The sequence below is a fragment of the Hyperolius riggenbachi genome, chromosome 9 (assembly GCF_040937935.1).
Source record: "Hyperolius riggenbachi isolate aHypRig1 chromosome 9, aHypRig1.pri, whole genome shotgun sequence".
In the NCBI taxonomy this organism is placed as follows: domain Eukaryota; kingdom Metazoa; phylum Chordata; class Amphibia; order Anura; family Hyperoliidae; genus Hyperolius; species Hyperolius riggenbachi.
The window spans coordinates 253,695,227-253,722,620 of record NC_090654.1 but is presented as its reverse complement, the minus strand read 5'-3'; the positions used below and the strand labels follow the sequence as shown (position 1 = coordinate 253,722,620).

General features: G+C 45.2%; 1 protein-coding gene across 2 annotated transcripts in view; it reads left to right on the top strand.

Annotated features, from left to right (window-relative positions):
- The window catches only part of SPTBN5 (spectrin beta, non-erythrocytic 5), a 379,061-nt gene that overhangs the window by 217,418 nt on the left and 134,249 nt on the right, over positions 1 to 27,394 (top strand). The window lies entirely within an intron of this gene.

Sequence of the window (27,394 nt, the reverse complement as noted above, 5' to 3'; positions counted from 1 at the left end):
GGGGCCTAACTGTTAGTAGAGGACTATACAGGCAAACTACATTTACGTTGATTTCTTCCATCACTCCATTATGCTTCAACAGTCAGGTCCGCTTCTGGCCATATTGACCACAATTTACTAAGATCATACTGGCGATAATAGGGCAAGTGAAAACTTATCACCACACATCATTAACTATTTTAAGGTTAAGTAACTAAAGAAGCTTTCCATATTAACATGTAGTGATAAGCTTTCACAGTGAGAGTGTTGTCTTATCATTACAGTACTTAAGTTTTCCCATGCAGTAGATAGGGAGGGGAGGAGCGCACGCAGGCAGGAAGTAGCTCCACCCATTCTGCTGCTAGGACAATTACAGCTAGCCTGTGTAGGACAGCCAGGGAAGGAGTGAGAGAGGCTATGTGGCTGGGTCTGTGTGTGTTTCTATTTTTCTGTGTGTGAATTTCTGTTTGTGTCAGTAAATATAATAATATAATAAATGTGATAACAGTAAAAACAGCACAGAGGCCAAAGGACTTCCGAGGCCAAATTTAGAACAAAAAAAAAAAAGTTAGATACCTGCATCAGTTTGGAAGACACGAAGGGCGCCGTTCCGCCGGGTCCCCGCCGCTCAATAGCCCCCCGAACAGCTCCCGACCGCATTGAGGCCATTGGTTCCCCAGGCAAGGCACTTTTTGCCTCCTCCAATCTCGTGAATAGGAAGATTTTATGTTAGATTTCTTGTTTGTGACCATGGAAATTAAATTGACTAGTTATACAAAGAAAGGATGTTTCTCCAATTAGTTTTAAAACATTTTTAATTTCAGAAAAATTACATAGAAATCTGTAATGGTGACATTGAAAGTTACACTCAAGAATAATATCTTACAGATTTCATGACAAATAGAAAGCAGCAAGAGAGGGAGAACATGGGCAGATCAGGCCTGTTAGTGCAGGTATTATTGAACAATAGGAGCGTCAACTAACAGGCAACAGGAATGCCCATCACAAAATAATCAAATAAGTAACTAAGAGTCTCAACAGCCACATATGCAGCAATAAGAGAGTCCAAGAGAGGGGAAAACCCCCAGAACAGTAGCGATTAGTATAGTAGAGTCTCAGTTATCTGGCACCAATGGGGGTTGGCTGATGCCGGATAATTGTGTTTTCTGGTTGCTTGAAAATGGAGGTTAAAAACAGGCCTAGCTAATACAGTACTATACCATCTTCTATACACATACCATGAATTCTGTATTTAATGTTAAAATATGGTAATTGAAAGTATATTAACCTTGGGGGAGCAGCGGAGCCCAAGTCTTTCAGCACAGCAGAGCCCTCAAACAGCCTAAGACATTGGCCTTCACCACTGCGAGGTCTGCTGGCAATTTGTGCTGGTTGGTTGAGACTGCTGGTGAGTTGAGTTTGGGATAACCGGAACTCTTCTGTAGTAAACACAACTGGCTGGTCACTCTGCAGCAGTATCTCCTCATAACATTGTGTAAGATGAACGGGTCCCAGGATTTGTTGTTTTATGACAGTGGTTAAGGTGTTTATAAAGCTTTCCCCATACCTTGAAGAAACATTTGGTGTGGACGTCTTTAATTAAGGATGTTTCTGTCCTGTCCATGAGAAATGCATGGCATAATTTTAATGTGAATTGTTGTATAGTAGAAGTTAAAGAGACCCAGTCCTGTAAAATGTTTTGAGGGTGGTGACGACCTGCCATGATTACTTAAAACCTCTTATGTTGGCACCATTTTGCCACATTATTTTTTATTCCTCATAATCCACATGGGGATGTAAAAAATGTAGTATTGTGCAATGACCCTTTTGGGGGTATTGGGGCCCCATAGCATTGTATCTAAAGCATCGTTTAAAATAATGTTTTTCAGATGAAGAGAGTTCATATATCAGGCGATGTATGGGCAGAGGAACCATGAGACAGATCTGTCTCTGATCAAATCTGATCAGCAAGAGATCTGTTGCCTGCCCATTTACTGCAGACCAATTTCCAATATATTTTAGCATGAAATCTATCAGAAATCGACCTAGTGATGCCACCTCCACCTTCTGTGTGACAGTTGAGAATTTACACAGCACAGCCACTGGGGGAGGACTTAACTTGGGAGGGGGGGGGACGGGTGTCAGTGGCATATGTTGGTCACGGCAATATCGAACGTCATTACTGCTGCACAGCTGATCGAGCTTTTTCCACTGAGATTTTACAGCATGTCTGATGGATGCGTCAACCGATTTCAGGCCCGAAACAAATCAATGATTGGGATGGTCATGTTGCAGCACTGATTTTCATCCAATTTTAAATGATCAAATCAGATGGTCAATCGGGCCACAAAATCTGTAGATGTATGGCCACTTTAAGTCCACAAAAGATCCACACATTATCAGTTCTGGTACCACAGTGTGTAGCCATTTTTAAAAGCATTATACTTTTTATGTTCAACTTGTGTCCTTACATGTCAGAATGCTGTCCTGAAAGTCTAGGACAATTGCAGCAATCAATACAGACACAATGACAGCAATTGGGCAATTAAGAACAAATGGAAATTCATGTTCTGGAATGAACCTGTAGCAAATATAAATTAACCAATTCATCCCCTGCACTTGTGGTGTTATTCCTGGTTATTGATTCTGAGCTGTTCTTCAGACTTCCTAAGCTGCTACTCTGGATGTGGCTCGGACTGTTTTCTGGTTTATAACTATACTTGTCTTTCTCTGTAGATACGGTATATGTAGCTGATTTACAGCTACATATATCTACCCTTGTCTTGACCCTTAGAACTCAACTACAGCTATGTCTCATGACTTGGCACTCATGACTTAGTCAGCCCTTCTGTCAACTTGTCAGCTATGAATAGTGGGGAAGACCCAGGAGTCCTGAACTGGGAGAGGTCACGCAGCCAAAAACAACCACCCTTGTGAGGTGCACAGGAGAAATAGAGGTTCTTCTTCTTCTTGGAATGAGAGCTTCAATGTGACTATAATAAGTGCTAGTGTTGCAGAGAATTTGCATCAATTGAAAGTTCTGGGGTTTGTGGTGATGTTCTTTAAAATGGGACTCACCCAAGTCTCGTGACTGAATCTGGTGGACATGTCTTATGAAGTGCCTTTATAATGCTCCCTTTCTTCCTCCTCATAACTTTTTTTTGTGTGTCCTACAACCCCATAAGAAGTGCTGTCATTGTGAACCCTTCCCCCCAGAACAAGTGCAGCCATTATGTTTGCCCCCATAAGAAGTACAACTAACAGGTACTCTCATAACAGGTGTAGGCAGCCATTTTACCGTTCATTCTGTCCTCTCCACCTTATTACAAGTAGAGGCACCCCTTATCGTCCTCCAATGTGGAATAGGCCAAGCCAGGGAAGCACTATCTGTCACATTCCTTAGTGGACTTCTCCAGCTTTCAGCTGTCACACCCATCCCCTCCCTTGCCATACATCATGTGACTGTGCCGTTTCTGCATGGTGGTGGAGGGGGCAGAAGTAGAGGGGAGAGGCAGTTTGATGAGTGAGCAGACCAGCTAGGCCACCAGGGCCAATATGCAATAACATTTTATCCTGCATATCTCCTAGAGATAATTATTCATCTTTTCTTTAAAAAAAAAAAATTCCGCGCTTTGCAACTGAAAAAGTATCAAAAAGTAGGTGAAAATGGTACTCTCAAAATTATTCTGAGTATTTTCTTGCTTGCTGATGACTTAAAGGACATTTTATTGGTAAGGTGTGAAAATATCACCTAGGGGAAAACCTAGGAGTAAAAAGTGAATTGCATATGGGCCCAGGACTTGTAGGTAGAGGCAGCTGACCTAGCAGTAGTATGACCATGTTTGTTTGTGATAGTTTTTTTTTTAATATGCTGACAGTATATTTGTGTTTTTTGTATTTAAATAAATCATATCTTAAAGAGGAATTTTAACCAAGGACTGAACTTCATTCCAATCAGTAGCTGATACACCCTTTCCCACCAGAAAACTTTACCTTTTCTTAAATAGATCTATATGGATAACCATCTGTATGGCTGATATTGTGGTGAAACCCCTCCCACAGTGTGATGTCATGACCAGGGTCTGTGAACCTCATTGCATTATGGGAAATAATGGCTGTTTCCAACTTCCAAGCAAGCAGTATATCCCTCTGTGCATAGGACTCTCAGTAACAAACATTAAATACAGATCACCTGGCAGGACTAAAGATGTCACCACCGGTGATACATTTCAGAATTTAAATCAGGGAGAGGAAAGATTTTGACAATGGCCAAACACTGCTTGAATAATCTATAAATGAATATTGAAAATTGTGCAAAAGGTGGATCAGCGCAACACCAGGCCACCTCCGAATGGCCTCCAATCAGAGGTGCGCTGAGCCCCCCCAGAAACTACACACGCACCTTGTAACCAAACAGAAGCTCTGCATATACACCAAAAGCATGGCTGTTAAGTGGGAGCAGCTAACCAAAAACGAAATAAATTAGTACATAGCAAGGAAATGAACAGCGCTACTTAAAAACAGGCAAGTGCCTACCTGCAAAAGAGTGCAAGCCCCACTTGTGGGATATAATACACACCGAGCATACACATGACCTGTCTACCACTGGAGGAGGATGTTAGTTTCCTGTAACAGCTTGCATGCAACCTATTAAGTACTCGTCCCTCCCACTGCGAAGAAGTCGATCCTCCAAGGGAGGGGCCTAACGCTAACTAAATCCTAACCTATGTATATGCATAGCCTGGGTGCGGCTAATCAAATAAAATCGAAAATTGAAAATTGCGCAAAAGGTGGATCAGCGCAACACCAGGCCGCCTCCGAATGGCCTCCAATCAGAGGTGCGCTGAGCCCCCCCAGAAACTACAAACGCACCTTGAAACCAAACAGAAGCTCTGCATATACACCAAAAGCATGGCTGTTAAGTGGGAGCAGCTGACCAAAAACGAAATAAATTAGTACATAGCAAGGAAATGAACAGCGCTACTTAAAAACAGGCAAGTGCCTACCTGCAAAAGAGTGCAAGCCCCACTTGTGGGACATAATACACACCGAGCATACACATGACCTGTCTATCACTGGAGGAGGATGTTCGTTTCCTGTAACAGCTTGCATGCAACCTATTAAGTACTCGTCCCTCCCACTACCACTGTAGTTTCTGGGGGGGCTCAGCGCACCTCTGATTGGAGGCCATTCGGAGGCGGCCTGGTGTTGCGCTGATCCACCTTTTGCGCAATTTTAAATTTTCGATTTTATTTGATTAGCCGCACCCAGGCTATGCATATACATAGGTTAGGATTTAGTTAGCGTTAGGCCCCTCCCATGGAGGATCGACTTCTTCGCAGTGGGAGGGACGAGTACTTAATAGGTTGCATGCAAGCTGTTACAGGAAACTAACATTCTCCTCCAGTGGTAGACAGGTCATGTGTATGCTCGGTGTGTATTATATCCCACAAGTGGGGCTTGCACTCTTTTGCAGGTAGGCACTTGCCTGTTTTTAAGTAGCGCTGTTCATTTCCTTGCTATATAAATGAATATTGTTATTTTCACTACAGTTCCTCTTTAACCACTTAATGACAACCACACTTATAAAAACGTCCTGCTAGAGCCTCTTAACGGCTCCAGGACGTTTTTATAAATCAAACAGTGCTGTTGCCTCTGTGCGCATGCACGTGCGTTCGTGTGCACGTGAGATTAGTGAGGGGAAAAAACACACATTAGTAGAAAAAATACACCTTTATTTCCAAATATATTGTCACCATACTTTGTACAAGGGGCATAATTAAAATGTTATGATAACCAAGACAAATAGGCAGATACAATGTGTGGTTTTTTTGTATAGTAGCAGTGTTTATATTAAAACTATAGAGGATGAAATTGGAGAAATTGTGTATTTTTTCATTTTTCCTTGTTTTTCCCTTTAAAAGGCATAGAAAATAAAGTAATTACTGAAAACAAATATCAACCCCAAAAAGCCTAATTGGTGGTTGAAAAAAACAAATGATAGATCATTTAATTGTAATTAGTAGTGATTAAGCTATTGGCAAATGAATGGGATGAGCACTGAAAGGTGAAAATCGTTCTTGTCCGTTAGGGTAAAAACCGCTTTGGGGTGAAGTGGTTAATACATTATTACTGTGTTTTGACTCCGTAAATACAGACAAGTCTCTGATGTGAACGCTCGCTGTGAAATCTGTGTATCCAAGTTGCATGATGCTGTCAGGCACGAAAAGTTTATTTTAATCTATTTTATTAAACATTTCAACAGTCTTATAATATTCAAGTCCAATGTGTTTGCAATTCATATAAATCTTTCGGCCACAGAGTGCCTGTTTTGAATCTCCTTACACAAAACAAAGCTTTGTTAAAAATTGTGAAAGATGTCTATGTATAATATTCCAAGGCATAACTCTAAACTTACTAAATCTGCACAACATTAAATGTGCGTCTCTTCCGAAAAATATCTGCTTGATCCAGTAAGTAGTTGTTTGCAATTCCTAATTAACACAACTAAAACGAGACTGGTTTATGTAAATGGTATGATACAAAGATGTCTTTGCCAAACCATTTTCATCTTAATGCGTAAGCATGGTTTTCCAAAGTTTTCCACTTTCGCTCCCTCCCGCATGTTATGGACTGAACATATTTGAGGAAAAAACACACTCCAAATACCTTTTTATGTGGTCCAAAACCTCTTTCCCAAAAGCAGGCGTTAACAAATCTTGTATTGGAAAGGGTGGTTAGTCCTCCTCGGTGCTTCTGAATATTTTCTTCCTCTCCACAGATTGCTTCCCATTCATGTTTGCAAATTAATTATGTAAGTACACTCAGTAGAGGTCTCACATTCATAGGAGGTAACATTACTCAAGAGCAAATCTAGATGGTGTTCCTCATACTTGTTCCATTCAGAGAGTGTGCACACAGAAATCAGGGTTATGCTGGGTAGACACAATGCGTTTTTTCTTTCAATTTTCCGTTCGATAGATTTCTGATTTAAGTTTCTGATCGATTTCCAATTCGATTCTGTTATCTTTTCTTATCTATTTCCATTCACTTCTATGAGAAATCGATCGGAAAAATGATCGAAAATAAGATCGGAAATGTTGGAAATTATCGAACAATCTATCGAACACAAACTTGTATGGTGTGTACCTAGCATAAGACTGAAAATATAAAGGTTCATACACACCAACAATCTGTCCAACTATCTTCCAAACCTGTCTGTACAGCTGACAAACAACAGATGACCAACTGATAACAGGTTGTTTGCCAGATCCAACCGGTGGATCAATCTGACCAACTATCAGGCAGGTTGGAATGTGTGCACAAGTCTTTTGAACAACTTTATTGTTTTTGATTGCAGACATGTTGTGCAGTTTGTCATTTAGCTTGCACGCATAGTATTTAAGTGAGTTGGTTGTTTAGTTGGTTGGCGTGTGTGTACGTACTTGTCAAGTAAACAACTTGTTGTGTGGTTGGTCATGTTGTGTGGTTGGTTGTGCATTAAGTTGGATGTGTGTATGAGCCTTAATAAGTACAGTAGTCTGTGAGCTACAGATGTAGAATTTAATGCAAAGAACAGTTTGTTTGCATTTTGGTCCTGTCAAATGGAAGCAATGCTGTCTCCCAGAGCTGGGACAAGGTCCTCCAGCACCCAAGGCTGAGACACCAAAGTGCGCCCCTCCATCCCCGCCACGCGAGCCATCACACACTGATTGCTATTAGACTAAGAGGCGCCACAGGGCCCACAACCTCCCCAACACCTTAATATCTAGTTATGTGGCTTGCAGTCACTGCCCCGTATCCCCTTTTCTTATTTCTTTCTGCTTCAAACACAATTAGGAATGACAGCTGAATGAATTCTGCGCCCCCTCCTACACTGCGCCCTGAGGCTGGAGCCTATCCAGCCTATGCCTCGGCCCGGCCCTCTCCTGGTACTAAAGGGGAATTATAAGCAGAGTCTCTAAGAACCACAAAAAGCCACTGAGAACTAAAACTTAGCATCACTGATGGATAATAACTGATGGAGGTGTGTATGTGTGTGTGTGGGGGGGGGGGGGGGGGGGGCTGCTAGAGGAAGCTTGAAACATATTTTTTGATCCTGGCCTCAAATTCAAACCTACTGGAGAGATTTACATTACTGGGCTTGGAAGATCTTTTTCATTTAGATCCACTTTGCCCCAGAAGTCATCTTATTTAATTCAGTCTCCTTGTCCAACAAACCATACTAGAGAGATTCACTCCTATTCATGCCATTAATGATTCTAAGGCACTAATTCATTTTCTATAGAAGTCTGAACAGTCTTGCAAAATTGTTCAGTGGTGGGAAAGCGTCAACCAAAAAACTTATATGGAAGAGATCATACAACTGCTCATGATAGGACTGAACTCTACGTCAAAGTTTGGGTGACATGGTATGAATTTAGGGATACCAAGGAATATAGGCATGTGCTTTAGGTTTATTACCTAGTTACTCGTGGTAACTTTCTTCCTCCCATTTCCCCTGCTGTTCTAGTCCTTCTCTGTTGATGTATGTGCTAGGGGACTAGAACCGGCCTTACGGCTCTCTCACCAGGGCCCATATGCAATTAACTTTTTCTCTTGAGTTTGCTCCCAAGTGATATTTTTAAACTTGTCAATACAATGCATTTTTAAGCCCTCAAAAAGCAAGAAAATACTCAAAATATTGTTGATAGTACCTTTTCACCAACTGTTTGGTACTTTTTCAGTTTAAAAGTGCCAGAAAGTTATTTTAAGTAGATGAAAAATGATCTCCTAGGAGTAAACTCGGGAGAAAAAATTAATTGCGTGTCGGCTCAGGTCTCACCAGTATGTTATATTTTTTGTTATGAGGCCATTGTGCTAGGTACGAGGTGTCAATATTGCTTAATCTAGTTTCACTTGCCAACCTTTCCATACCTGTTTACATAGAAAGTATATATCATTTGTATCATACTCATTCTTGTTATAGCTGTATTTTTTTGCTAACATGATGTACAATACTTGCATATCAGGCTGGCTTGTTGTATTTTTTTTTTCTGACTGCTTAATAAAGCTTAATTGTGAAAAAGAGAACTTAGGCTGCTTTCACAGCTTAAGTTAGAGCAGCCTGTAACGCAACCCAACTCACAGTAATGAAAAATCAATGCGCTGTTCACAGTGCCCACGTTGCGTTACAGTGTAACGCTGCACGTTCAATGAAGGTGCAGCATGCTGTGCGTCATAGGTGGTTTTAGCCGTGTTAGACTATTTGCACATACTCAGTGCAGGAGAGGAGGAGGGAAGAGTCCGCTATTGTCCCTAGCCACACATGGCTAATTAATATTCACTGCACTGTGTGACGTGCAGTGTTTACTTCCTGGAGCGGCCGCTTTGTGCGGCGATTGGCTGGCGGGACCACGTGATGCGGAGTGTTCCTATCACGTGGTCTCCACAGTCTTTGGACGCATGCGCCGTTTTCGTTCTACCAGTATCGAACGAAAACGGCGCACCAACAGACGCATAACGCGTCTCTATGTAGCGTCCGAGTTTAGCACCACCATGTGTTGCGTTAGGGGAACGTTATGCGACCTAACGCAACGTCTTTGTGTGAAAGAGGCCTAAAACCAAGATGTTTTGCTCACTGTATTTCAGTTTGGATGAATTGACCCTTGGAGCTGGATTTTTGTCGGTTGTGTAGGTTCGCCAGAGCTGGAGTATACTGAAGAACATTTTTATCCAGCAAACCTGGCCTAATCAGTGGTTTTATAATCCATATTAAGGTGACAAAAACGTACAACCTTGATCTGGGTTGTATACAACCATTATCAGGGTGGCTGGTAGGATAGTGATAGTCGTGTGACCGCAGTCACATGTCCACACTGGCAGCTAGAACTTAAATTATCCAGGGCAGCCTGGGACAACTTCCAGCATTTTAGCCGAAAATGGCTCAGTACTGTACATTAAATTTAGAATGATGGCTGTTTATCTCCTGTCAGTCATATTTAAACCATTCAGAGCATGTGAGAGGATTGAAGGGAATGTGAACCGTATATATGCAGATTTACTTACTGACACAGTAGAAAGGCCAGTAGCTTTCAGTAACTGTGTACAATAAATCATCAATGAGGTTTCAGCACTTCAGTGATATAGTAATGAGGGCCAGATTAAATCTGGACAGCCTGGAAACCGATATGTTTTCCTTTACTGCCTTTCCTGTAAAGCTGCTCCTGCGAGGGAACACTCCATTCAGGTTTTGAAAATTGGGGAAATCACTGTAGAAAAAATAAGATGTTCTCCAACTTTCCTGGAGAGAACTGTTGCTTTACTGGTATGTTTCATCGTGGCCATTTATCGTCATGTAGGGCTGATGACAGAACATATGCAATGAAAAACTGCAGAAAGAAGTATAACACAATCACGTGATCATGAACAGCAAATCACAGTCAATCCAAGTCAATGTCAATGTGTATCACACATCAAGCAGCCACACTAGTAATGATAAAACCAACTTGCATAAAAATTGCACTCAGTTGCACTAATTTGCATTTAGTTAGACTAATGGAGGATATTCGCTTCCTAAATTGTTTGCATGCAAATGCATTTTGTACTAGACCTTCCACCACAATGAGGTTCCAGCATGAATGGGCCCTACTCTTCCCACACCAGTCAGTGAGGGAAGCAAACACACATTTCATGCTCTCAAACTGGAAATTCACGCTGAGGCCTGTCAGGTTCTATCACTCTAGGGAACACACAACCAGGAAGCAACAAAATTAATTAAAGGATACATGAGGTGACATGATGAGATAGGCATGTGTATTTACAGTGCCAAGCACACAAATAACTATGCTGTGTTTCTTTTTCTTTCTGTGCCTGAAAGAGTTAAACATAAGGTATGCAAGTGGCAGTTCCTGCCTGAGTCAGGAACTGGGTCAGACTACAGTGTGACCCTTAGGTCTGGTTCACAACTATGTTTTGAGCTAAAAGGATCCATGAGCGGATCTGGTCTTCGCTTCACCGGATCCGGTTGGCTCGTCCGTGGCCCTGTTCACATAGTGAAAACGGATCTGATCAATGATTGATCGGATCCGTTTTCACTCAGCAAAAACTCACCTTCGCTTCAGCAGCAGCCGGCGGTAGAGGCTTCCTCTTATTCCGCTGTGACTACACAGCGTGTTGTGTGACTAGTCACCTGATGCTTCATGTAGTCACGTGACGCGGAAGAAGACTGAAGCCTCTACTGCCGGCTGCTACGGAAAATTACATATGTACAAACCCTCCCTAGCCCACCCTCCCGGCTGCTGCACCCTCCCCTCACCCTCCCATCACTAGATTCGCATCGGCCCATGCCCCCATCCCCCGCGGAACGGTCCGTTTCTTCACTAGTGTGAAGAAACCTTCTGTTTCACATTGCCCCCAATGCTGCTGCATTTTTGTCCGGATCCGTTCCGCTTAGCAGAACGGTCCGTAAAATTAAAGCCTGCAGCAATTTTTAGGTCCGGGGACCTAGAACGTACGGAACGTATCCGTACCAACGGACGCATGTGAATGGATTCATAGGTTAACATTGGATCCATTCACATCCATTCCGTTTGTACATTATACGTTCCGGTTACATTCCGGAAAAAAAAACGCTAATGTGAACCGGGCCTTACTGATAAGAAATTACAACTATAAAACACTTTCCTAGCAGAAAATGGCTTCTTAGAGCAGAAAAGAGATTTAAAAAAGTTAAATAGTTCATACATTTCAGCTCTGGCATACCTCAATGAATGTGTCATTGAGCAAAAACAATAAAACAGTAAAAACTTAAAAAGTAGATTTAACTATAAAATAAAACTGTGGAATATCTTAAAAAGTCATTTTTATGAGGAGGATAGATAAAACAGTTTATTTCATTTGTTTATTTTCACCTCGGGTGTCCTTTAAGTCTTAGACCATTATATTAATAGCCTGCACTGGTGAAGGAGAGCTGCAGCATGCAACCAGACCACAATGGCTGCTGCAATGTACACACAAGCAAGCTGTACTCCTCCTATGGAGGGCCCAGAATTTAAATAGGAAAGGAAGTGCTGAGGAAAGGGGTTAATTTACATAATAATAATACAAACAATGATTAACCTTCTGCACTCTAGTAATAATAAAAACAACTTCCACTTAGTGCCATTTTCATCAGGGCAGTTTCTAGGCAAAATTGCACCGAGGGCAAGGCCGTGGAAATTGGCCACCCCACCCCCGTGAACTCTTTAGGGACAGTCACACAGCCACAGGTCACAAGTAGATCTGCCTACTTACTAGTGACCAGCTGCTCATCCAGGAGGAAGCAAGGACCAGGAAAACACACAGGCAAAGAGAGCCCGGAAAGCAGACTCCTCCATGGGCGCCGCACACTGACAGCATGCAGTACCGCTACAGGACATCAGGTGTCATCACACTGTGGTGATGTGATGATGACTTGACGTCGGACATAGCTAGCACAGGAGGAGTTAAGGAAGGTGTTTGCGCTGGTAATCTTTCTTCTTAGATTTGGCTGCACCGTGCGTCACCAGCTCCCTAGCGTTTGTCCTTCTGCCTGCGCCCCCCTTCTATTTGCTGGTCTGCGCCCAGGGCCCTGATTTTCATGCAAGTTGTTTTCATCATAGCTAGAGTTCCTGCTTGATGTTGGTGTATGAGTGTAGAGTGTTAATCGTTGTAAAGGCTCTTTCAGACAGGAGGCTGAATTGCGTGCTCGTTGGGTATTTCAACCTTCCAGCTACCGCTCATGTGTGCCATTCGGGTGCAGTTAAAATGATGCAGCCAAATGGCCACATGTGTCAGCGCTTGACACATGGAGGCGTTGCTACACGGCATAGAACTGCAACATGACATAACGTTACAAACCAAAGTTGGGCAAGCACCATCTAATAATCAATGAATAAGCTTATCACCAGAAAAGTAACAGGAATATCACCAGCAAGGGTGTGCAGAATGAATTTAAAATCTACAATGTAAAACCACACAAAATTAGGATCCCATAAAACCGTACCACACCATGTTGCAAAAAATCTCAAATAAGCTTTATTTGTACACCGTATTACAAGAGAATAAAAACAATCAAAAAACCAATAGGTCCAGGGTGAACACAGATAATATGGTAACCATACATATAATATAATAAATACACTGGCTCAAACACCCCTATAAATAAAGAAATTGGACAACAAACAAGCTGAGCAATATAAAGTGTCAATGCTGTAATAAGGGCAGCACGGTGGCATAGTGGTTAGCGCTCTAGCCTTGCAGCGCTGGGTCCCTGGTTTGAATTCCAGCCAGGTCAACATCTGCAAGGAGTTTGTGTGTTCTCCCTGTGTCTGTGTGGGTTTCCTCCGGACACTCCGGTTTCCTCCCACGTCCCCAAAAAACATACATATAAGTTAATTGGCTTCCCCCTAAAATTGGCCCTAGACTATGATATAGATATATGCACCACACGATATAGACATATGACTATGGTAGGGACTAGATTGTGAGCCCCACTGAGAGATCGTTAGTGACAAGATAATATATACTTTGTACCGCGCTGTGTAATATGTTGCTATATAAATACTTAAATAAATCAATAAAATAATAAGGCTGTAGGCTCAGACAGGAAGCTATAGGAGAGTGAAGCAGCCAAAAGGTTGTAAGAAACAGTAGGAAAAAGGTGCTAATGAATGTGAAGTGGACTGTATAACAGCCACGTGAATGGTGTGGACAGTGCAGAGAATCCGTGTGGTAACAGAGGAGAAGACCCACGTGGTGGGATGCAGGACAGCAAAGGAAAGCTGAATGCCACCGTGTGCACAGAAAAAGTGCAAGCTCACTGAGTCAGTGGTGCTCAAATACCCCTTTTTAAAATTCGAGTTTGGTCGAATTCGAATAGTAAATTATTCGAGGTCAGTCGAATATTCGAGTCGAATAATTTTTACTATTCGATTCGACCTCGGACTTCGAGCTGACTATTCGAGTCGGTATTCGAGCTCATTATTCGAGCTGACTATTCGAATTGGCCTTAAATAGCTTCCAACACTTGTTTTGAGGGTGAATGATGCAAGAAACATCTTTTTTTCCAAGTAACAACAGCAAGTGATTATGTGGGGATGTTCCTTTAAAAAAAAAAAGGTGGAAAGAGAAGTTGTGTCCAGAATTTTGTTCAGTACTGTATATACTTCTTCTTCTTCTTCTTTATCTTCTATATCTTCTTCTTCTATATCTTCTTCTTCTTCTTCTATATTGTCTTCTTCTTTTTCTTCTTCTTCATCTTCTTCATCTTCTAATCTTCATCTTCTTCTTCTTCATCTTCTTCTTCATCTTCTTCATCTTCTTCTTCTTCATCTTCTTCATCTTCTTCTTCTTCATCTTCATCTTCTTCTTCTTCTTCATCTTCTTCTTCTTCTTCTTCATCTTCTTCTTCATCTTCTTCTTCATCTTCTTCATCTTCTTCTTCTTCATCTTCTTCATCTTCTTCATCTTCTTCTTCATCTTCTTCATCTTCTTCTTCATCTTCTTCTTCATCTTCTTCTTCATCTTCTTCATCTTCTTCTTCTTCATCTTCATCTTCTTCATCTTCTTCATCTTCTTCATCTTCTTCATCTTCTTCATCTTCTTCATCTTCTTCTTCTTCTTCTTCATCTTCATCTTCTTCTTCTTCTTCATCTTCTTCATCTTCTTCATCTTCTTCTTCTTCTTCTTCTTCTTCTTCTTCTTCTTCTTCTTCTCCTTCTCCTATATCGTCTTCTTCTTCTTCACTTATTTCTCTTTCCATTTTTTTTTTAAAGAAATGCAGCTATTTTTGAGCGTAACAAGTAGCTGGTGGGCGCACGCATGTTGGAAGCGCCATTGTATGTGCTCCCTGGCAGTGGAAACACACAGACAGCAGGAGGTAAATGCAGCAGCAGGAGAAGGAGGATGAGTGTGTGGCAGCAGGCAGTCAATGAGGCAGGCAGCGTGACATAATAGCCCTGGTACCTAGCGGTGATACCAGGGCTGTAAATAAACACAACAGGAGGTCCCAGACAGCGGTCGTGCAGCCCACATCGTGTCCAATACACAACTGGGACAACACAGTTTTCAACCCGGGCACCTCAGAAAAATTAAACCTTTTTTTTTGTAATGGTTTTGTAGTGTTGGTTTTACAACCAATTACACAGATATAGCTATTTTTTGACGTAATAGCTGGTGGCAGAGTGGCAGCAGAAGGTAAATCTGTGTACCCTGGCAGTGGGAAACACAGACAGACAGCAGCAGCAGCAGGAGGAATGGAGGAGTAATGTGAGCAGCTATTGTTTGACGTAATAGCTGGTGGCATAGTGGCAGCAGAAGGTAATTCTGTGTACCCTGGCAGTGGGAAACACAGACAGACAGCAGCAGCAGCAGGAGGAATGGAGGAGTAGTGTGAGTGTGGCAGCAGGTAGGCAGCGTGACATAATAGCCCTGGTACCTAGCGGTGATACCAGGCCGTAAATAAACACAACAGGAGGTCCCAGACAGCGGTCGTGCAGCCCACATCGTGTCCAATACACAACTGGGACAACACAGTTTTCAACCCGGGCACCTCAGAAAAATTAAACCTTTTTTTTTGTAATGGTTTTGTAGTGTTGGTTTTACAACCAATTACACAGATATAGCTATTTTTTGACGTAATAGCTGGTGGCAGAGTGGCAGCAGAAGGTAAATCTGTGTACCCTGGCAGTGGGAAACACAGACAGACAGCAGCAGCAGCAGGAGGAATGGAGGAGTAATGTGAGCAGCTATTGTTTGACGTAATAGCTGGTGGCATAGTGGCAGCAGAAGGTAATTCTGTGTACCCTGGCAGTGGGAAACACAGACAGACAGCAGCAGCAGCAGGAGGAATGGAGGAGTAGTGTGAGTGTGGCAGCAGGTAGGCAGCGTGACATAATAGTCCTGGTACCTAGCGGTGATACCAGGCCGTAAATAAACACAACAGGAGGTCCCAGACAGCGGTCGTGCAGCCCACATCGTGTCCAATACACAACTGGGACAACACAGTTTTCAACCCGGGCACCTCAGAAAAATTAAACCTTTTTTTTTTTAATGGTTTTTTGGTTTTGGTTTTACAACCAATTACACAGATATAGCTATTTTTTGACGTAATAGCTGGTGGCAGAGTGGCAGCAGAAGGTAAATCTGTGTACCCTGGCAGTGGGAAACACAGACAGACAGCAGAAGGGCAGTACACAGCAGCCCACTGTAGGTGTAAAATGTGTGGCTGCAGGCGACGTAATAGTCAAAGTGAACCAGGCTGGCTTAGTGAGCAGGAGCCAGGAGGTGGTAAAGGGTGGTAAGGCACATTAACGATGGTTCTTAGCCAGTTCATGTCCCCCTCTCGCCGACAACAGGGGCCAGGAACTCGCCTTCCACCCACGCCTGGTTCATCTTCAGAAACGTCAGTCTGTCCACAGACTTGTGAGACAGACGTGAGCGTTTCTCGGTGACCACGCCACCAGCTGCACTGAAGCAGCGCTCGGACAGCACGCTGGAAGGGGGACAGGACAGCACTTCCAGGGCGTACTGCGCCAGCTCGCTCCAGATCTCCAGGCGCTTGACCCAATACTCCATGGGATCAACAGGGGCATCGCTGTCAAGCCCGCTGTAGACCCCATGTAGTCAGCCACCATGCGGGTCAGGCGCTGGCTGTGACCGGAGGAGGATGCTGCTGCATGCACCTCCTCTCTAGTCACTGCTGCCGAAGCCTCTACAGTCCTGTAGAGCTCGTGGCTGAGAGACAGCAGGTCTGTGGGGCGCTTGCTGCTGCTGGATGCAGGCACCTGCTGCTGCCTCTGTGCTGGCTGCTGGACAGTGGGGGTGGAAGGCTGGGGGAAGGCTTCCTCCAAGCGCTCAACAAGGGCCTGCCGCAAGCTCCTTATTTGTTGCGCTGGGTCTCCTCCTGCAGGCGGCAGGAACTGGCTCAACTTCCCCTTGAGGCGTGGGTCCAACATCATGCTGATCCAGATGTCCTCCCTCTGCTTCATCTGGATCACCCTGGGGTCCCTGCGCAGGCACCTCAGCATGTGCGCTGCCATTGGGAAGAGGCGGGCCACGTCTGCTGGCACATCGACGGCAGTGCTGCTGTCCTCATCCTCCTCCTCCTCCTCTGCCTCGTCAGCCTCATCCTCTCTCCACCCCCGCACCAACTCAGCTGCACTGTGCTGCTCCCCCTCATCAGCAGCAAGGTCAGGGACCTCCACCAAGTCCTCCTCCCCCTCAGAGGTGGACTGTGCAGCTGCTTGCCGCTCCTGCTGGTCCAAGGCTGCCGCTCCCTGTTCCAGCAAAGCATCGAGGGCCCTGTTCAGCAGACAAACCAGGGGCACCCACTCGCAGACCATAGCATGGTCCCTGCTCACCATGTTAGTGGCCTGCAGAAAGGGAGCCAGCACTAAGCACACCTGCTGCATGTGCCTCCAGTCATCATCGGGGACGATGGACGGGATGTTGCTGGTCTTGTCCCTTCTCTGAGCGGCGGAAACAGTGGCCAGGGCAAGGTACTGGTTGACAGCGTGCTTCTGTTCGCTCCAACATCGCCAGGGTGGAGTTCCAGCGAGTCGGAACGTCAAGGATCAGCCGATGGCGTGGCAGCTCCAGCTCCTTTTGCACGTCTTCCAGGCTCGCACAGGCTGCAGCCGAGCGCCGGAAGTAACGCACAACGTTCCTTGCCGTTTCCAGCAGTTCGCCCATCCCCTGGTAGGTGCGCAAGAACTTTTGCACCACCAGGTTCAGCACGTGGGCAAGACAGGGGATGTGGGTCAGGTTTCCCCTGTCTATTGCGGCAACCAGATTGGCCCCATTGTCGGCCACCACCTCTCCGACTCTGAGGCCTCTGGGGGTCAGCCAAATCCTCTCCTGCTCCTGGAGTTTGGCCAACACATGGGTTGCCGTCAGCTTGGTCTTCCCAAGGCTGACCAAGTGCAGCAGCGCTTTGCAGTGGCGGGCCTTCACGCTGCTGCTGAGGTGGGGGGTTTGGCCAGGTGTGCCGGAGGATGGCAGAGGATCGGAGGAACCTGCTGCAGTTCCCCTGACCCTCCGGGGTGGCACCACCCACTGTGTTGCTGCTGCTGCTGTGCCCGCTGCTGCTCTCCCATCCTCACCCCCTTCCACCAAGCTGACCCAGTGGACAGTGAAGGACAGGTAGCGGCCTGTCCCGAAGCGGCTGCTCCAGGAGTCCATGGTGACGTGGACCCTTTCACCAACCGCGTGCTCCAGCCCTCTCTCCACATTGGCCATCACAAAGCGGTGCAGTGCAGGAATGGCCTTGCGGGAGAAAAAGTGTCTGCTGGGGAGCTGCCAGTCTGGGGCTGCGCAAGCAAGCAGCGCACGAATGTCGCTCCCCTCCTGCACGAGCGTGTACGGCAGGAGTTGGGAGCACATGGCCCGTGCCAGCACGCCGTTCAGCTGCCGCACGCGACGGCTGCTGGGAGGCAGAGCCCTAACCACCCCCTGGAAGGACTCGCTCAAAAGGCTCTGGCGTGGCCTTTTGCTGGCACGGGAATCAGCAGACACAGCGGAGGAGGCCACTGAGGACTGGCTGCCAGAACAGGCCTCAGTGTCGGCGGGAGGAGTTGCAGAGGGGGGAGGAGCAGTGCGTTTCCGCACTCCTGCTGGTGCTGCTGGAGGAGCAGGAGGGCGGGTGGCTGCTGTTGCTGCTGCTGCTGCTGATGAAGGCTGTGCAGTGATGGGTGTGGTGCCACTGCCAGCACCAGATGCCTTCAGCCTCTGGAACTCCTCATGCTGGTGGAAATGTTTCGCAGCAAGGTGGTTGATGAGCGAGCTGGTGCTGAACTTTAAGGGGTCTGCACCTCTGCTCAACTTCCGCTGACAGTGGTTGCAAGTGGCGTACTTGCTGTACACAGTGGGCATGGTGAAATATCGCCAGATTGGTGACAGAAACATCCCCCTACGGCATGGATGCGCTGCTGCCTGTCTCCCTGTGGTGGTTGGGGGGGGGGGGGGCTTTGGTGCGGCTGGTGGTGGTACTGGCAGATGCTGCTGCTGCTGCTGCTGAGCCTGAGACACCAGCAGGCTGTGGGACCTGCCCACTGCTGCCAATGCTTGCAATGATGCGCCTCCTTGCAAGGCCCACAAGAGCATCCTCCTCCTCCTCCTCAGAGCTGCTGAGGACGACATCCCCTGGAGGTGGTGGCACCCAGTCTCTGTCTGTCACCGGGTCATCATCATCCTCCCCCTCCTGAAACATGTCCTGCTGGGATGATGACCCCCCAAACTCCTCTCCTGATGCATGGATGGGCTGCTTGACTGTCGCCACAGTCTTGCTGTCCAATCCCTCATCCCCCAAAGTGCCCATCAGCATCTCCTCCTCAAAATCGCCAACAACAGCAGACAATACCCTGATGGTGCCTGGGGTAAAAATACTGCTGAGTGACAGGTCGCCAACTTGTGACGGTGAACTGGCCTCCTCCCCAGACCCTGCTGGGCGGCTGCTGCGAACAGGGGGGGTGGTGGTGGTGGTGGTGAGGGTGGAGGCCTCGGATGCAGAGCTGATGGCGGGCTGCTCATCCTCTGTCATGAGTTGCACCACAGTGTCTGCATGCTTTTCCTCAATGGGACGTTTCCGACCCGGCTGGAGGAAAATCGGAGCAGGTGCTACACGCTGCTGCTGCTGTGTCTCTGCAGCGTGAGTTGCAGATGCTCCTGCTGGGCGGCGCCCAAGGCGTCCACGGCCAGTGGCTATGGGAGGAATGTTAGCCACTGACGCTGCTGCTGCTGCTGCGGAACTGTGCATGGTGGCGCGGCCGCGGCCTGCCACAATGCTGCTCCCTCTCCTCCTGATTCCCTTGCTGCCCTTCCCCTTGCCCAAACCGCGCTGGCTGCCACTTCCAGACATCTTCGATGTTTTGGGCGTATAGACAAAAGTTTTTTAAAAGGGCGGGTGAAAAGTGGGGTACTTTAATGGAGTGGGTTGGTGGGTGAGGTGACTGAGTGAGTGTCCCTAGTACAGTAAGTAAGTAGTAACAGTCAGTAAGTACAACTAACTAATTACAATAAGCAATCAGTTATCAGAAGGAAATAGAGTGTGTGTAGTGTGTGTACACAGACAGTGAGTGCACACACGCAGGAGCTAGTAGCCTATGAACAGTGACTGAGTGTCCTAGACTCCTAGTACAGTAAGTAGTAACAGTAAGTACAACTAACTAATTACAATAATCAATCAGTTATCAGAAGGAAATAGAGTGTGTGTAGTGTGTGTGTACACAGACAGTGAGTGCACACACGCAGGAGCTAGTAGCCTATGAACAGTGACTGAGTGTCCTAGACTCCTAGTACAGTAAGAGTAAGTAGTAACAGTAAGTACAACTAACTAATTACAATAAGCAATCAGTTATCAGAAGGAAATAGAGTGTGTGTAGTGTGTGTACACAGACAGTGAGTGCACACACGCAGGAGCTAGTAGCCTATGAACAGTGACTGAGTGTCCTAGACACCTAGTACAGTAAGAGTAAGTAGTAACAGTAAGTACAACTAACTAATTACAATAAGCAATCAGTTATCAGAAGGAAATAGAGTGTGTGTAGTGTGTACACAGACAGTGAGTGCACACACGCAGGAGCAGCTAGTAGCCTATGAACAGTGACAGTGAGTGTCCTAGTACAGTTACAGTATATATAACTACAATACTAATACAATCAGTAGTAAAGGACAGCAGAAATACTGGTATAGATGAGAGAAATAAACAGAGGACAGGAGAGAATAGCTGCCCACACAGGCAGGCCCTGAGGCCTAAAGCTGTAAGCTTGCAGCAGCTGTCTCTGTCTATGTAACACAAAAGCTACTAACTAAAATACAATGTCTATCTAACTAACAACAATATAGGTGTGTATAGGAGGTGTATGTGAGCAAAAACGCTAGGTAAATGACCACAATAGAGCTCTTGCTAAGCCAAAGCACAAAGGAGCAACTCTCTCTCTATGCAAGTCTCAGGCAAGGACGGAGAAATGGAACATGGCGGCCGCTATTTATAGGGTAGGGGCTGGCCAGGGTCCCCCTCTGTGATTGGCTGCCGTCAGAGGGCCTGGGAGCCCTCTGATTGGCTCTAAGGACATCAATCTGGGCTATGACGCTATTCGAGCTCGGTACCGAGCTCGAATAGCACCGGTTTGCTCGAATAGCTCGAATAGTGAATGGGCTATTCGAGTATACTCGAATAGCCCATTCGAATAGCTATAGCTATTCGGAGCTCGAATACCGAGCTCGAATAGCTGAAAAAGAGCTCGAATATTCGAGCTACTCGAATATTCGAGCTCTGCTGAGCACCACTGCACTGAGTACAAGTAAGGGGAAAAGGCCACCATCACCCTGGAGGAAGCCTTCGTCGTTCGCTGCTCAAAGCATCTTCTGCTGCGCATAACCATAACCAATCTCCTATCACTTCCTGTCTGAGCCCACAGTCTTATTACAGCATTGACACTTTATATTGCTCAGCTTGTTTGTTGTCCAATTTCTTTATTTATAGGGGTGTTTTGATCCAGTGTATTTATTATAATATATGTATGGTTACCATTTTATCTGTGTTCACCCTGGACCTATTGGTTTTTTAATTGTTTTTATTCTCTTGTAATACGGTGTACAAATAAAGCTTATTTGAGATTTTTTGCAACATGGTGTGTTGCGGTTTTATGGGATCCTACTTTTTCATGGATTTACACTGCAACATGACACATCTGAGCATGGCCCATGCCTGTGCAGTGCCAGTGCCGATCTCCAACAAGCGCCTGGCAGGTGCATGAGAGCAGCTGAGAGGCAGTGAATTCACCACATCCTGCTGCTCATATAAAAGAGGCCTTAGATAGGTCATGCATCAAAGTAATTAAGCTCATCTATGTCAGCTGTATATTTGTAACCCTAAATTCTTGATATTCCTTTCATCAGTGCCACACCCCGACATAACCGTCGGTAAATTTGTAAAGCTAGGTATTCCACAAGCCACGTTGAGGGACCATAGTATTTGTTATGGCCAAGGGGCTTGCTATGATGATATTGGTATCATATCATAGTAACAACATAGGTTGTGTGGGACAATTTTGTCCAGTGAAATTCAATATTTGTCAATCAAGAAAAAAATGCAACCTTTGATGTACTTATAAATGTGTACTGTACACATATCAATCCACATACTTACACTGAAATCTCAAACAAGAAAGATCTAAAATAATCTTTCTTTAAAGTGTACCAGAGCTGACGTAAACAATAAGATTTATACATACCTTCCTCCAGTCCCATGCGCTTCGATCGCTTCCACACCGCCGCCCTCAGTCTGCGCTGTACCGGGTCCCATAACTTCCTCCCGTCGCGGGCAGTCTGCACAAGGGAAGTGCGCCCTCTAGGTATCTCTCCAGCAGCCGCTGGAGAGATACGTAGATAGCACACTTCACTTGAGTCAGAGTGTCCGCGACCGGAGGAAGCTATGGGACCCAGTATGGCGCAGTAGAAGACTGAGGATGGCGGCATTGGAGCGATCCGTGCGGATGGGACTGGAGGAAGCCCCAGGTATGTATAAATCTTTTAGTTTACGTCAGCTCTGGTTTCCTTTAAATGAAAGAACGTAAAATTGGCCAGAGTATAATGGTGGTGGTGCACATTTGGCAGCCAAAGGAAACCACTAACTTAGAGGCCCAAGACAACAAATATGTTCACATATATAGACTTTTTTTTTTTGGCCAAAAGAATATCATCCCATAATTCAATCAGTGCTATATTTTTTTCTTTTAGTATGTCCAATAATACGTTCATTAAGATTCCACCACTGTATTGCCAGGATCATTTCCCACATGTATATAGTTGGGGGAAATATCTTGGCTACACAAATCTGATCCATCGCAAAAGAGACCTACCTGCTTGTGGTGTCTGTAGCCCCTGATCATCCGTAATATCTAAGATTCAAAATCGCCCCCTCTCATTTTCCCTCATTATTCTGGATGTGCCTTAGATTCATAGTCCACAACCCTCAGATCAACAGTCTCTCTCAGCCAAGCAATGGCCAAAAACTTTGTACTCTCCACTCACCCAACCCATCACGTCTCACCTGTTCTGTTCTGCCACCCTCCCCCTTCCCCCGCATTGCAACAGTACATCAGCCTGCAGCCTAACGATCTGTCTGTACAGCTTTGGCCCAGCAATGTTGCCCAGATTCTAGCATGTATGCGGGCCTTTAGACTCTTTGCCCTCTGTGTGCTCATGTCACTTACTCCTGGTCAGATTGTTTCAGATTGTAACAGGTGTCAATGAATCCACATATACATTTCTTACAAGGTTGTGTCCCCATTGTTTGCTTAAATGGCAGAATGTCAAAAGCATAAACTATAGCACGTTTAGGGAAGAGCTCCTTCCACACATATGCCAACACATGTAAAAGACAGCAAAAGTATATAATCCACTGATGAGTAGATGTCAGATCAGTTTACATTTAGTTGAGTGCTAACAGCCTAGAGAAACGACCAGAACTGTGAAATCAGTGGGGAATGTTACCCAGTGTTATTTTTCTTGTCTAATTGGACTGCTGTATTATCATGCGCTCGTGTTAGCAGACGCAGGCCCAGCCAGTAGGCGAGCACACATTGCTGGCAGCCCACAGGCCAAAGAAAACACAGAGCATAAATGAGGGCTTATAAAGTGAGATCTGAGAACTGGCTAAAAACTAAATTAAACCGACTGGCAATAGCTTTTCCAAATATCATGCTTAATGTTGGAGAAAAACCAGGCATCTTGGTTTGTCTTTGGATACCATGTATTTTGTAACTACAAAGCAAAATATGTTTTTCTCAACCACTCAGCCTTACAGTCCTAGTTTTATTAATGATTCTTCAAGCTCATTGTGTGGAATATACTGTAAGTTGCTAAGCACAAAGTTTTGTGCATCACACATAAATCAATTTTTGCATTATTCATTTTTTTTTTTTTGCCTGGCTGGCTGAGTTTGTAGCAGGACTTTCGAGTCCGTATAAAAATCATCCAACTCTGACTCCTCAGTTTATGAAACCACCGACTCCGACTCCAGGGAGCCAAAATTGCTTCGGCTCTGACTTCTCAACTCCAACTCCTTAGTCTAATTTTTACAAAGGCTATGGATTTGGTTAAAAAATTATCAGACTCTGACTCCTCAGTTTATTGAAACCACCAATTCCAGGCACCCAAAATTGCTCCGACTGTCCGACTCCACAGCCTTGGTTTGTAGTGCTGACTTGTCTCCACCCCCATCCTATCATCACCCACAGGAAGTAGTCAGGGAGGTCCTGGGAGAAGGCACTGCCAGTCTTTTCCAGTGAACACAAAGCTGAGCCCAGGGCCGTTTTTATGCAGAGATATTGCAGGCACAGGCCTGGAGCATCAATTGCTCTGAGGGTTGCCACAACATTTGTGACTGCTGATGATCAGAGTAAACATCAGCAGCAACAGTAACAGCTCTTTGCATCCACGCTCACCCCTCCTGCTCAGACAGTACCAAGCATTCAGGTAACACGGGCTACTTTGCCTGGGGCACCAAATAAGTTAGGAACAGTGCTGACTGATCCTGCCCGCCTCCTCACTGTGTTTCACAGGATGGAGGGGATTTGGGGGGGTCACATGATGTTGGTGTGAAGAAGAATTTTCCACTTCATTGTTATATCTAACTATAGATCATGTGACAAAGGAATTTTTTTCAAATTATTTTATTTAGAGAAAGCCGATGGTGCAGAAAGTTGGTAATACAGTATATGACAAAAAGGCTTAATATCCATACATTGGGGGTGCCAAAGGCAGCTTAATGAATTTTAACATTCCTATGAGGAGCATAATAGAGAGGCATTAACTTATATGAAGCATTCCAATGTTTAAAATGAAAGCTCCAGAGAGTGAAACATATATCTGTAAGAACTGTTAAATGTTTACCTCTATATTTTCTTATTGTTTTATGTGGCTATTATCTTTAAACACATAACATATAAACAGGGAAGTCTCAAGGGTGTTATCAGATAAGGTATAGATTGCTCGTTACTTAGCACAGGATGTTTAACAATGTTAATGGAACCGAGAAAAAGAGGAACCAAGCATATCGTCAAGGTTGTCAATCAATCCGCTTCCAAACTCTGTTTAAACTCCGAGGAGTATCTGTATATCAACCAGATCTTCCAGATTTTGGTGAAGATTTCAGATCTACCCTGTATAGAGTATACATTATTTTCCATATCATGGATTAAATCTAATTCCCGAACTATATCTGAAATGGACGGTATACGAATGGTTCCCCAGCCCCTGAGAATCAAAGTTTTAACTGCGTTTAAGATGTCTTACCACGGACCTCTTATAAGACTTCATTCTCCAGTTATTGAGGTTAAGAACAGGGGCGTAGCAATAGGGGTTGCAGAGGTTGCGGCCGCATCGGGGCCCTTGGGCCAGAGGGGCCCCGAAGGGCCCTTCCTCAACTGCAGTATTAGCTCTGTATTGGTCCTGTGCTCATAATAACCACTTCTATAGATACTTTAAATTGTGGTGATCATTAACAAACTGCTCCCCATCCCCTTCTTGCACCTCTGACACTTTAGTTGCCATTGGCAGGTTCTGGTGTGCCGTATCAATTGTTATGTATAGAGTGCTTGGGGGGCCCCATTGTAAAACTTGCATCAGGGCCCACAGCGCCTTAGCTACGCCACTGGTTAAGAAGATAGAATTGTGGAGTAAACGGGATATCTCTACTGGATATCTCTTTAAGAATAATTTCAGTCTTCTTCCAAAGAGCTTTAATATTGGGGCAGTCCCATAGAATATGTAACAAAGCACCTTCAGAGGTGCTACATCTCCAACATCTAGGGTCCCTGTCTGGGAAAATGTTAGCTAGTTTTATGGGAGTATAGTACCACCGTGCTAAAATTTTATAGTTAATTTCTTGGATACGTGCTGTCGAAGATGTCTTATGTGCATAAATACACATGGAAGTCTTTTGAGCAGTAGAGAAGGTGACTCCCAAATCTGACTCCCAAGCTGTGAAAAAGGGCAAAGAGTCTACATCCTGTTCAGAGAGTAGGCCATAAATCAAGGAGAGGGTCTTTTTCAAGGGGTCCCTGGCTTGACACATATTCTCAAATTCAGTAGGGGAGTGTAGTGGGGAAGGAGAGAGGTTAGCGTATTTGACAAAGGAAATTTAACTGAAGCCGGTGCACCAACTGTAAATTGTGTGAGCTCAAGTCACTTGGGCTATTAGCGGGTGATTTCCATAAATCGCCGAAGCGCTAGTGCTTTTTAAAGCGCTACTGCAATATTAACCTATGGCAGTGATCTCACTGCTGGGATTGCCGCCGATTGCGGGTGTTTCGCGATTAGTGGAAAGTACAAAAAGTGTTCCCTGCAGCATTAAGTCCGTGATTCAGGAGCAATCCCGATACAGTGCTTATAAAAGCTCTGATCGTGATCGCTCTCAATTGCAGTAGTACACAGTGATTTTACAGCGCTAAAACACGGTAAAATCACCCACGTTAAGCGCTACCATTTTGCGCTTTTAGGCGTGAATGGGCCCTTATCCCCATTAAACTTTACTAACAGTGAAAAGTTGCTGTGATTTTTTTTTTTAATAAACATATCAGTATTTTTTTTCTTAGAATTGTTTGAAAAGTGCTCCACGGGAGGTTCGGCCTCTGTAGTTTGCCTTGGCCCAAAGAAAATTTCAGTAACTACTCTTTGTTACATAAAAGAACATGTGAAAGCATTCCCAAACATTCCATGTGTGTAAAGACATTTATTTTCCCTGCAGTGAGTAGTAGAAGCTTGCTTATCTCTGGTCAACAGCTACATCGACCTTTGCTTTAGGATTGTTATAGGAGTTATCAAGAAAATAAGTGCTACTTACCTGGGGCTTCCTCCAGCCCCAAGCTCCCCGCATGTCCCTCGCCTCAGCTCTGTAGTCAGCTGTTCGCCGCAGCTGCCTCCCGGTCCCAAACGATGACGTCAGGCAGACCCCCAGGTCGGCCTATATTGCGCCTGCGCGAGCGGCGCTGTCAATCAACGCCACGTGGACCGGAACGTATTGCTCAGGCGGATAATTACTGCGCCTGCGCAGTACGCCCCGGTCCACTTGGCGGTGATTGACAGCGCTGCTTGCACAGGCGCGGTACAGGCCGACCTGGAGGTCGGCTTGACATCATCACGGGGGACTGCGGCGAACGGCTGACTGCAGAGCTGCGGCGATGGACATGCTGGGAGCTTGGGGCTGGAGGAAGCCCCGGGTAAGTAGCACTTATTTTCTTGATATTGCCTGATAACTCCTTTAAGAGACGAGTAGGAAAAAGTCTGCAACCTTTTGTATTAATGGAAAACTGAAGTGTGAAGAATATTCCTGTTAAACAATGCCAGTTGCTTGGCTGTCCTGCTGATGTATATGGCTGCAGAAGTGTCTGAATCATACCAGAAACAAGCATGC